The 11959-nt window shown below is 42.3% G+C and overlaps 1 pseudogene; it reads left to right on the top strand.

The window, feature by feature from the left end:
- Window positions 1-5717: 5717 nt before the first annotated feature.
- LOC127680321 (PRAME family member 8-like) lies at window positions 5718-8548 on the top strand (annotated as a pseudogene).
- Window positions 8549-11959: the final 3411 nt, after the last annotated feature.

Genomic DNA, 11959 nt, shown 5'->3' with positions numbered 1-11959 from the left:
ATACAACTAGATACCAAGTCCTACACCTAAGGATCAGAGAACATTTAAAAAGAGGGGGCAGAAACATTGTAAGAGTGCTTGCATGGAAAGAAAGATTTATGAACCAGAGGGTTCAAGGTTGCCTACAGAATCAGCAATCCTGAACTCAAAGTAGCTCTCACTAAGATTGAACCAAAATCAGGGACCGGTTATGCATCTAATCTAAGGTGTATATACATGTTATAGTTGGGTAGCTTGATATGTTGTCAGACTCCTGACAGAGTGGAAGCTGTGTTCTGATGTTTTTGTGTTCTGTTTGACCCCTGTGCTCCTACTGGGTTGCTTTGTCCAACCTTAATGCCATAGATCAGGTTTCACTGCTGTGAACAGAGACCATGACCAAGGCAACTCTTATAAGAACAACATTTAATTGAGGCTGGCTTGTAGGTTCAGAGGGCCAGACCATTATCATCAATATGCGAACATGATAGCATCCAAGGAGGTTTGGTGCAGGAAGAACTGAGGGATCTCCATCTTCAGCAGACAGCTGCTAGCAGAATACTCACTTCCAGGCAGCAAGGACGAGGGTCTTAAAGGCCATGACCACAGTGACACACCTACTCCAACAAGCCCTTACATCCACAAAGTCTCTCACCTTCCACCAAGAACATTCAAACTATGACATTCCACTCCCTTGTCCCCATAAGCTTGGTCAAACACATGAGACACAGGTAGACATATCTAGCAAGAGCATAATAAAAACGCAATATTAGTACAACTTCCAAAGTCTCCATAGTTCATAACAGTCTAAAATGTTAAAACACAAAAATTCAAAGTCTCTTCCGAGATCCACCAATCACTTAACTGTAATCCCCAAATCAAGATAGTAAACCAACTAGGCACACTCCAAACTCTCTGCATCTCCATGTCTGGTGGCAAAGCAGTTTTCAGATCTCCAACTCCATTTTCACATTTGTAGGCTGTAGCAAGCTCCTTTTCCTAGGCTGATTCCACTCCATGTTAGCTGATTTCACCAGCAAATAGCCAATGGCTCTGGCATCTCAAACATCTACGGGTCTCCAAGGCAGCGTCACTATTATGGCTTCTTGTTTCTATCTTATTTGGCTTTTTGTTTTTGCTTTTGTTTTGATTTTTGTTTGTTTTGTTTGATTGTTTTGCTTGCTTGATTGGTTTCTATTTGTTTTGTTTTTTAGTTTTTTTGAGACATGATGTCTCTGTATAGCCCTGGCTGTCCTCGAACTCACTCTGTAGACCAGGCTGGCCTCAAACTCAGAAATCTGCCTGCCTCTGCCTCCCAGAGTGCTTGGATTAAAGGCGTGTGCTACCACTGCCCAACTGCTTCTTGTTTCAGTGTCTGGGATCCACATATGATCTTCTGGGCTCCTCCAAAGGCCTGATGTCACTTACCTGTGCCCTCTGGAACACTCTGAATTTAATTTCATCCACTCCACTGCTGCTGTTTTTCTTAGTGAACATCACATGGTATTGGCATATCCAATACACTGGGGTCTTCCATTGCAATTAGGGTTCGCTAATAGACTCATAGTCTCTCTTTATGGTGCCAAGCCTCACATTTGTTGCATTGACCCCTTTATCCCTGGGCCGTCAATTGTAACTGAGGCTGCACCTTCAGCAATGGACTTCCATGGCCTCTCATAGTGCCAAGCCTCAGCTTCTCTTTAGGATTCTTTCAGGCCTTCAAAATCAGTCCCACTAGGGTCCCTCTTACACATTACTAAGTACAGCTCCAGCATGAGGTACAAATATGGCTGCCCCTCGAATACAGCTTCTTTGTGCTCTCAGAAAACTCTCCCCCCCCAAAGATTTCACATCAGAGATGCTGGTCTCCTTAATCACCACTAATTTCATAGGTCTAACTAAGTAGCATCAATTGCCCGGTAGTCTTCTCCTCTTGACTATAAAGCTAGAGCCACATGACCACACCTTCCAAGTTCTGCTGCTTGCAGGAGCTGGAAAATGGCCTTCTTGTCCTATTACATTATCACTAGCTTCCTCATTTCCAACTGCTTCACTGCCTAAACTTGGCTGTCCTGTATATAGCTTGATAGAATGACCTATAACTTAGAGAAATGCATGCCTGTATCCAGGGATTGGAGGTATGAACCACCATAGCTGGATTTAAGCATTTTTTTACCTAGAACTTTCTCTATCTCAGGCTACTCTTGACCTCAGAGATCTGGTTGGCTTTATCTCCTGGGATTAAAAGTGTGTACCACATTGCCTGGATCAAATTTTCATGGGTAGGATCTTGTCCTAAGGTCACCCATCTCTTAATTCAATTTAATATTCCCCTGGCCTCCCTGAAACGGGATCACACTGTACAGCTCTGGTTAAACTTGAATTCTCTCTGTAGAGCAGCCTGGCCATGAACTCAAAAGAGATCTACTAGCCTTTGCCTCCTGAGTGCTGAGATTAAAGGTGTTCACCTCTAGACATAGCTGAAAAACTTTGTTCTCACTGGGTGAATCAGGGTGGCTTGAAACTCAGAAACATCCTCCTGCCTTTACGTCTGGAGTTCAAAGTGGTGTATCACATGCTGAGATTAGAGAGTTGTGTTATTAAAGCCTAATTGTTGCCAGGCAGTGGTGGCACACGCCTTCAATCTCAGTTCTTGGGAGGCAGAGGCAATCCTATTTCTGAGGTCCAGGCCAGCCTGGTCTACAGAGTGCGTTCCAGGACAGCCAGGGCTATACCAAGAAACTCTGTCTGAAAAAAACAAAACTAAACAAAAACCAAACAAAAGAACAAACAAAAAGCCTTATTTTTTTTTTACTTCCATCTCATAAGGATTTTCTGTTGGTTTCCACACTTGTGATAAACTGCCCATCTTGCTCATGATGGTTCTAAATTCCTTGATCAAGCATCATTCCAACCTATCTTCATGGTAGCAAGGCTTGCAGGCTCCTGCAACCCATTGCAATACTTTCAAATGTGTAACATACACATGCATGTTTTGTTTGTTTGCTTGTTTGCTTGTTTGTTTTGTGTTTAGTTTTTATTTTTTTATTTTTTTGGTTTTTTGAGACAGGGTGTCTCTGTGTAACTCCTGCTGTCCTGGAACTCATTCTGTAGACTAGGCTGGCCTTGAACTCAGTAGTCTGCCTGCCTTTGCCTCCCAAGTGCTGGGATTAAAGGCGTCCACCACCACCACTTGGCTTGTGTTTAGCTTTTAATTATCATTGTTGTTTTCAGACAAAACCGCACTATTTAATGTTTGGCTAACTTAGAACCCCCCTACACACTCAAGTACAAGCTCACAGTAATGAATACACTGAAACAAATAGACAAACACAGACATTAAATCCACACCCACTAATTATATCATTACATAAACAAGTACATACAGGTATGCACGTAAGATGAGTCAATCAGACAAGGGCATCTATTCTTCTAGTTCAGTGTTTGATTTCACACAAGAAGGTCTGATTCAATTAAACAACAGTAGGGATAATGAATCTTTAACAGGATTAAGTGGGTAGAAACTTAAAGAAGGAGGTGATACTATTTGGGGATGGGGATAGAAAAAGTTGTATAAAAGGGTCAGAGAAAGCCAACTAGAATGTCAGAGGCCTGAACCTTGGAGTCAGTGTGTGGTCCTTCTGGGAGTAGGAGCCCTGTTGCCAGTGTCCATATCAGGTAAGTAATTTTCTTCCATGAGGAGACTTCTTGCTTGCTGGACTAGCCATGTCACCATCCAACTACAAGTTCATTTCCAATTTATAATGTATGATTATTTTCTGGTACCAAACTGAAGACCAGTTCCATTGGATCTTATGCTCACTTCAGAACCCTTATGTGATGCATATAAGTGAATGCTGGGGAAACATACACTTACATTAAAATAAATAAATATTCACAGATAAAAAATTACTCTTTAGCACTGTACAGCCAATTGGTTGTCTTCCTTGGGGAAAACCACCTCTTCACTTCCTTGCTTTTCAGTCGCCTACAGTCCTTTGTGTAGAGCTTAGACCCTGTTGCATTTTCTCTGTCTAGTTGGCCATGTTAACTGGTGTCATCCTTTTCCACCTCCTATAAGTGCAATCATGTTTGTCAAGCTTTGTGTGTATAGCTTTTCCTACCATTAGGAGATGCAATCCCACAGCACACTCACTGGCTCTCTAGAGCTACAGTCCTCTTTCCACCTCTTCAGCAATGTTCCTTGTGTATTTTGTGGATGTACCCTTTGGGATTGATATCCACAGTTCTTCATCTTTATTGGTTGTGGTTTTATGGTTTTTTGGATTTGGTTTTTTTCGAGACAGGGTTTCTCTGTATAGCCGTGGCTGTCCTGGAACTCATTCTGAAGACCAGGCAGGCCTCAAACTCAGAAATCTGCCTGTGTCTGCTTCCCAGAGTGCTGGGATTACAGGCATGTGCCACCACTGCCTGGCAGTTGTGGTTTTCTGTAGAGGTCTCTGCCTGTTGCAAAGATTATTTTTCTATGTATACGATAGACTTCAGTATTAATGTGAAATGGGATTACACTGAAATTTCCTTTGGTTTAAAGATAACATGTCCAGGAACAAGGATGGCCTTGAATGTTCAATTCATTTGGTTCTGTCCAATTTTCTAGATTTAGTCTGGAATTCCACTTAGGTTCATCTTTATAATTTAGTGCTTCTGAAGTCTCTTAAATTACTCTTCACAAATTATGGGTTTGGAATTATATGAACTGGAATTTCCTCTTAACTATACCTTACAAATTGTGCTGGAGAAGGATTCAGGCACACAATACCAAGGTTCCAGCTATTGGCTTGTGTCCCTGAAGCCGTGGCTTACCCAGGAATGACGGTTGTAGGCAAATGATTAATTTAGCCTTATCCAAGTAATTAGATATTTTATAAGATTTGTATGTGTGTATGCATGAAAACTACAATTAATATCCTGGGTACAAGGGATCACAATGCAGGCTAGACTTAGAAGTATTAATAGATATATTATCTCATCTATGTGTTTGTCTGGACACCAACTTGTCATGAAAACTCTCCTTCCTGTAGCCTATGTACACTTGGCTTCTCTAAGACTCACATGAGCAAGAACTTTCATTCAGAAGTATAATTTTCCAAATGCTCTGTGGAAAGTAGAATGTTTAAATTGGGTTTAGAATTTCAGATGTGGTCTGGTCATGTAGCTAGGTGGCCATGAATGAACAAACCTTTTATCTCATTTCCTAAATTAATATAATATGGCTCAGCTTGCTCACATTGGTCTCTAAAGCATTCAGACAGGCATCTCACAGGTTCTCCTTAGCCCTTCCCAGGATAGCTCAATCTGTTGGAAGGAGAATTGAGCTGCTTGGGTCTTTGACATCTGCACTATATTTTCTTCAGGGTCTGCAAAGTTGTACAGTTTCTTTCTTGTAACAAGACTTTGATCACACTGTATGCTCCTGAATAACCCTTATACTAGGCACAAGATTAAGAGGAGCAGGAGTTGGTAACCCATGCAACTTTGGTTAATTTTTTCCACTGTGGGTGCTTACAAGAGATTCTGTATGCTGAGAGTCATGAATTTTTGGCTTGGAGACCACAGGATTGGATCATTGAGCAGACTGAGTTCTCCACTATTGCCAGAGCATGGGCTCTGACCTTCTGGTTTCTGCAATGGTGAGACAATGAAACTCCCAAAACTTAGCCTAAAATTATGCTTCCTAAATGCTTCACCAGGTTCCTTCCAACTGAACACCTATCAGTATGAGCACATACAAACCTCCCACACTCTAGCAGCTGGCATTGGATGCTCTGCTGAGGAATGATGCCATAGACTCCTTTGATCTGGATCACCTGCCCACTGTGCTCTTCCCACCACCCTTCCTAGAGGCCTTCAATGGCAGACACACACAGATATTGAAGGCAATGGTGGCAGCCTGGCCCTTTTCCTACCTCCCTTTGGGTTCACTGCTGAAAACCACTAATGTGGTGTTGCTGCAAGCTGTGCTGGATGGCATAGATATACTGCTGACCCAGACAGTTCGTCCCAGGTAAGCAAGGCCTAAGGAGGCTAGAAAGGGAATCATGGGATTAAAGTGGTAACATACATACACAGGAGGGCAGGAAAAACAGTGTCAAACAGGGCAGAAGCTAATGATATCATCAATTTGCAGTTCTACAGAATTACTATTCAAGTTGAAAGCTGATCTAAATGGCAGTCAAGGCCAGGACAGCTCAGAGTACAAATAGCCAGAGCAGGATGAGCCTATTCATGGCTTTAGGACAGACGCTAGATATGGAAGAGACACAAGTCAAGAGCAAATGAATGGAGGGAAGTGGGGCATGTCTCCAAATGCAGCTCATGAGGTGTCCTTGCCTGCCTGGTGTGAAGTGCTATGATGGAACTGACATTAGACAGTAAGATCCAAGTGGACTCAATGTTGGTTCCTGTTTTACATTATACTTTACCTTTTTTCCCTCACAGAAGTTGGAAACTTAAGTATTAGACTTGAGAGTTGTGCACCAGGATTTCTGGGATACATGGGCTGAAAAAGAGGATAGTGTCTGTTCAGCAGATATTTTGATCAAGAAGCAAGTTCCAGAGTGCTATCTTGGTTATCCACTGAGGCAGTGTTTTCAGGTCATCACTAACCTGGCCCTTCTCTCTTCTCTGAACAAATACCAAAAATGATTGCTGCAGTGGGGCCAGGAGAGAAAAGATTCTTTGCAACTTTGCTGTCTGAAGATGAAGATTTGTGACTTCCCATTGGAGATTATCAGGGAGTTCTTTAACATTTTCAAGTCAAACTATATTGAGGAATTGGATATAAACAAAAACCAGGTCATATACTTCTTAGGTTTCTTTGGACATTTCCTTGATGAAATGAGAAATCTTCTCAAATTCCATCTACATCAAACCCACTTCAACTTTAGTCTTATGAACACAGTGACAGATGTAAAGATGTGTGCTGCCCAAATCTTTTCTCAGTTTTCCAAACTTAACCATTTCCAGCATCTATATGTGAATGGTGCCCACTTTTCCTATGACAACATGAAAGAGTTGTTAAGGTAAGGAAGGATAGTGGGTTGTTTCTGCTCTGGCAGCAAACCTTTCCCTATATGTGGAGCATTAGTAGACCCCGGAAGCGTGCCAAACACAGGGAATGTTACAATAATAGATTCATTACAGTATCAAAGTGTGGATTATTTGTTTCTTAACTGAGCACACTTGGTTCAATTCCCATTCCTTTGCAGTCTGAGCTGGGGTAAGGGATATTGAGAGAGCTACCTTGCACACATGTCCTTCGTGTGGGTCCAAAACATTAATTATGCTTTGCATATTACTGTTTGGGATCCAGGCAAAGCTAATGGAAGGAAACAGGACAAAGCAGAGAGCCCTCAGCTGGAGAGACTCCACACGTGCCCTCTAGATAGATATATGAGATCAGGAACCAGTTTGTTCCTCTATTGAAGTCAGTCTGCCTCTCATTCTCGATAAAGGAAAGGATGGTTTGAACTAAGTATATGGGAACTAAGTATGGTTAGGAGTAAGTAAGTGGAAAATCTGTGACACTGGGGTGGGTGTTATCACACTCAAGGGTAGAACACTGAAATCAGGGATGGAGACATTGGAGATAGCAGGAGATAAACTCTGCAGGACACAGGCCAAGATGTTGCCAGAACTTTTCAGTGTTGGATATTTCTAGGTATGCTCTCGTGGTATGATTGGGCAAGCTCTAATTCTCTGACAGAGTGAGTATGGGAGTTGCAGGCCTGTGGTCTGAGCCCACCCTACCTGACTGTAATATGCTTCTGTATACAATGCTATGAACAGACACCAATATGCTGTTTCCCTAGGGTGGACATTCAACATAAGCATAGATTGACTCTACATATGTGAATTCTCGGTGTCAGTGTCAGTCTTAGTAGTGTCCTCCAGCAACATGAGCCAAACCAATTTTCTTGTTCTTTCTCTAGATGCCTGAAGAGTCCCTTGGTGTCTTTGTCTATGATTTTCTGCCATCTCTCAGTGTCAGACTTGAAACACATGTCATAGTGTCAGAATCTATATCAACTGAAACACTTGCACTTCTATGGTGTGCTGTTTGCTGAGTCATGATTCAAGAGTCTCCAAATTCTCTTAGAAAATGTATCTGAAACTCTGCAGCGCCTGAAGATAGAGAACTACAGGATGACGGACTCTCAACTCAAAGTCCTCTTGCCAACACTGATCCATTGCTCCCAGCTCACCTTGGTCAGTTTCTATGACATGGCTTCTCCACTCCTGTACTGAAGGACATTCTGCAATGCATGGCCAATCTAAGCAAGTTGACTGTTGAGTGGTACCCTGCCCCTATATAGTGCTATAATGACATGGGTAATGTTGTGGTGGAGAGATTTTCCCACATGTGTCTTGAGCGCAAGGATATACTCATGGCCAAAAGGCAGCTCAAGACACTGCTTTTTTTTTTTTTTTTGCTACTGTCCCCTGCCCTCATTGTTGTATGTGCTGTGCCTATGACATGAAGACCAGACTTTGTCATTGTTGGCAGGAAAGAGCAGATTGTTTCTGGATGCTGATAAAGCAAATCTGAGGAAGTACATTCATCACAGAGTCCCAGAATTCAAAGCTTCAGATGTATTGGAATCAAAATGGTGTACAGTATATGGAGACCTCAGTGATGACTTGACATGAAGAACAATAGGATAATAACATCAGGTGTGTTATGGAATCATAAAGACAGTACTACATTTCTAAATGTGCCTTCATCAGGACAGGATCACCAGCAGCTTCCCTATGTTGTAAATATATGTCCAATCTATGAACTGAATGGTCTCTTGTGCTACTGAGTCATTGACCTCAGTTTTTAGTTATAGTAATGGTGTTCTATGACCTCATCATGTGTATGATCCAGGAAATTATCATCTAAGCTATGTTGGAAGCAAAGTCAATTATGACATTATCTTCTTCTCTTTAATTCCTACTGTTTGCCTCCTTGTTTTGCTATGTGCACAGAATTGTCAAAATAATTGTGAAGGGCTCTTGGAAACTACCCTCTGTACAGAACCATCCTTGGGATGTGATAGGAATGTGGGCACAATGGCTTTCCTACACAAGTCCCTGAAGGGTGAACACATTTTAGAAACAGGGGTGGGCTACTTGTTAGAACTTATGGTTCCATCAGTGCTCACAGAGATGGGATGGGATATCTTAGGACTTATTATGACCATGGAGCATGGTTTTCTCTGTGAAAGTATGGTCCCACAACATAACTTATTCAGTACAAGTAGAATGCACACTGTATTCATCTGCTGAGGGGTTGAACCCTCTACAGGTCAATTCATTTACATAAATATAGAGAAAATATAAACAGGCTTATCACACTTCAGGCACACCTGGGATTCCTATTCTTTAATTCTGGACAGTTATTCTTAGAGACAGTGTAGTTAGTTCAGCAATGAAGTCCCCTCTGGAAGAGAATCGGTCTCCTGCAGCTTCTGGTTCATTTTCTATGGGTTCAGCTTCAGGACAAGACTGTTTCCTCAGCCTCATAGCTCTGCCTCAGCAGCTCACAGCTCTCTCTCTCTCTCTCTCTCTCTCTCTCTCTCTCTCTCTCTCTCACACACACACACACACACACACACACACACACACACACACGCGCGCACACACCACACACAAAAACACACACTGTGTTTTAGGCTGTGTTGTCCACATGATGTCAGTCTATAGAGCAAACATCCTCTATTTCGAGCCTACTGAGTACCTGGCCCTCAAGGGTGTACACTACCTCAAATAGTACACCTTAGGATCTGGAGACATGGCCCAGAAGATTAGTGTGAATGCTACACATTTAAACCATTCTAGGATTCTTTCTGGTACCAACCTGAAGATCCCCATCCATCTAACTCTCTGATTCCACTTCCATTGGATCCTATGCTCACTTCAGGACTCTTATATTATGTATATAAGTGCATGCTGGGGAAACATATACTTACATTAAAATAAGTAAATATTCACAGTGAAAAAATTCTGTTTAGCCAGGCTGTTATGGCTCAGGAATTTAATCCCAGCACTTAGGAGGCAGAGGTAGACAGATTTCTGAGTTTGAGGCCAGCCTGGTCTACAGAGTGAGTTCCAGGACAGCCAGGGCTACACAGAGAAACCCTGCCTCAAAAAAAAAAAATGCTGTTTAGCACTGTACAAACAATTTGGTGTCTTCCCTAGGGAAAACTACCTCTTCACTTCCTTGCTTTTCAGTTGCCTACAGTTCTTTGTGTAGTGCTTAGACCCTGTTGCATTTTCTCTGTTTAGCTGGCCATATTCACTGATGTCATCCTTTTTCATCTCCTATAAGTGCAATCATGTTTGTCAAGCTTTGTGTGTATAGCTTTTCTTATCACTAGGAGATATAACCACACAGCACACTCACTGTCTCTCTAGAGCTACAGTCCTCTTTCCACATCTTCATCAATGTTCCCTGTGTGTTTTGTGGATGTACCCTTTGTGGCTGATATCCACCATTCTGCATCTTTATTGGTTGTGGTTTTCTGTAGGGTGTCTCTGTCTATTGCGAAGACAAGTTTCCTAGATGTGGTGTGTCTTAGTCAGGTTTTTCTATTCCTGCACAAAAATCATGACCAAAAAGTAACTTGGGGAGGAAAGTGTTTATTCAGCTTACACTTCCAAACTGTTGTTCATCACCTAAGGTACTCAGGACTGGAACTCAAACAGGCCAGGAAGCAGGAGCTGAGGCAGAGGCCATGGAGAGATGTTTCTTACTGGCTTACTTCCCTTGAGTTACTCAGCCTGCTCTATTATAGAACCCAAGAATACCAGTCCAGAGTTGGTACCACCCACAAGGGACCCTCTCAGCATGATCACTAATTGAGAAATTGCCCCAGACCTGGTACTCATGGAGGCACTTCGCCCAACTGAAGCAACTTTTTCTGTGATAACTCCAGCCTGTGTCAAGTTGACACATAAAACCAGCCAGTACAGTAACCTAATCACAAAAGAACACACATGGTATGCACTCACTGATTAGTGGATATTAGCCCAAAAGCTTGGACTCCCCAAGATACAATTCACTAACCACATGAAGCTCAAGAAGAAGAAAAACCAAAGTGTGGATAGTTCATTCCATCTTACAAAGGGTAACAAAATATTCTCAGGAGCAAATGCAGAGACAAAATATAGATCAGAAAGAGAAGGAAAGGCTATCTAGTGACTGCCCCACCTGGAGATCCATCCTGTATACAGTCACTAAACCCAGACATTATTGTATATGTCAAGCTGCCCTTGCTGAAAGGAACCTAATATAGCTGTCTCCTGAGAGGATCTGCCAGTGCCTGACAAATACAGAGGGGATGCTCCCAGCCAGCCTTTGGACTGAACACCAGGTCCCCAATGGAGGAGCTCGAGAAAGGACTAAAGGAGCTGAAGGGGTTTTCACCCCATAGGAAAAACTGCAATATCAACCAACCAGATGCCCCAGAGCTGGAAAGGACCAACTAAGGAGTATACATGGAGGGAACCCATGACTCTAGCTGCATATGTAGCAGAGGATGGCTTTATCAGGCATCAATGAGAAGAGGGGCTCTTGGTCCTGTGAAAGTGCAATGGATCTCCCAGTACAGGGGAATTCGATGGTTGGGAGGTGGGAGGTTAGTGTGTGGTAGAGGAATACCCTCATAGAAGCAGGGGGAAGGGAGATGGGATAAGGCATGTCAGGGCAAGGGTAACCTGGAAAGGGGATATTTGAAATGTAAATAACAAAAATATCACATAAATAAAAGGTTTTTTTTTATATCAATTATACTTACAAATCTGCTTTACTCCCCAAACAATGTTTTATAAGATGAAAGGGCATGTGGAAAAATTCAGCTGCTTCTTTCTTTATTTTTCTCTACTCAGTTATGGTACAAATAAGCAAGAAAACATAATTGAGCAGAGAAAAAGATTTTTTACAAGATAAATGTGGGATAATAACAGGGATGGGAAG

Source organism: Apodemus sylvaticus, chromosome 3, assembly GCF_947179515.1.
Source record: "Apodemus sylvaticus chromosome 3, mApoSyl1.1, whole genome shotgun sequence".
Classification (NCBI taxonomy): Eukaryota; Metazoa; Chordata; class Mammalia; order Rodentia; family Muridae; genus Apodemus; species Apodemus sylvaticus.
Note: the sequence above shows the minus strand (reverse complement) of the source record. Positions and strands in the feature narration are given on the sequence as shown.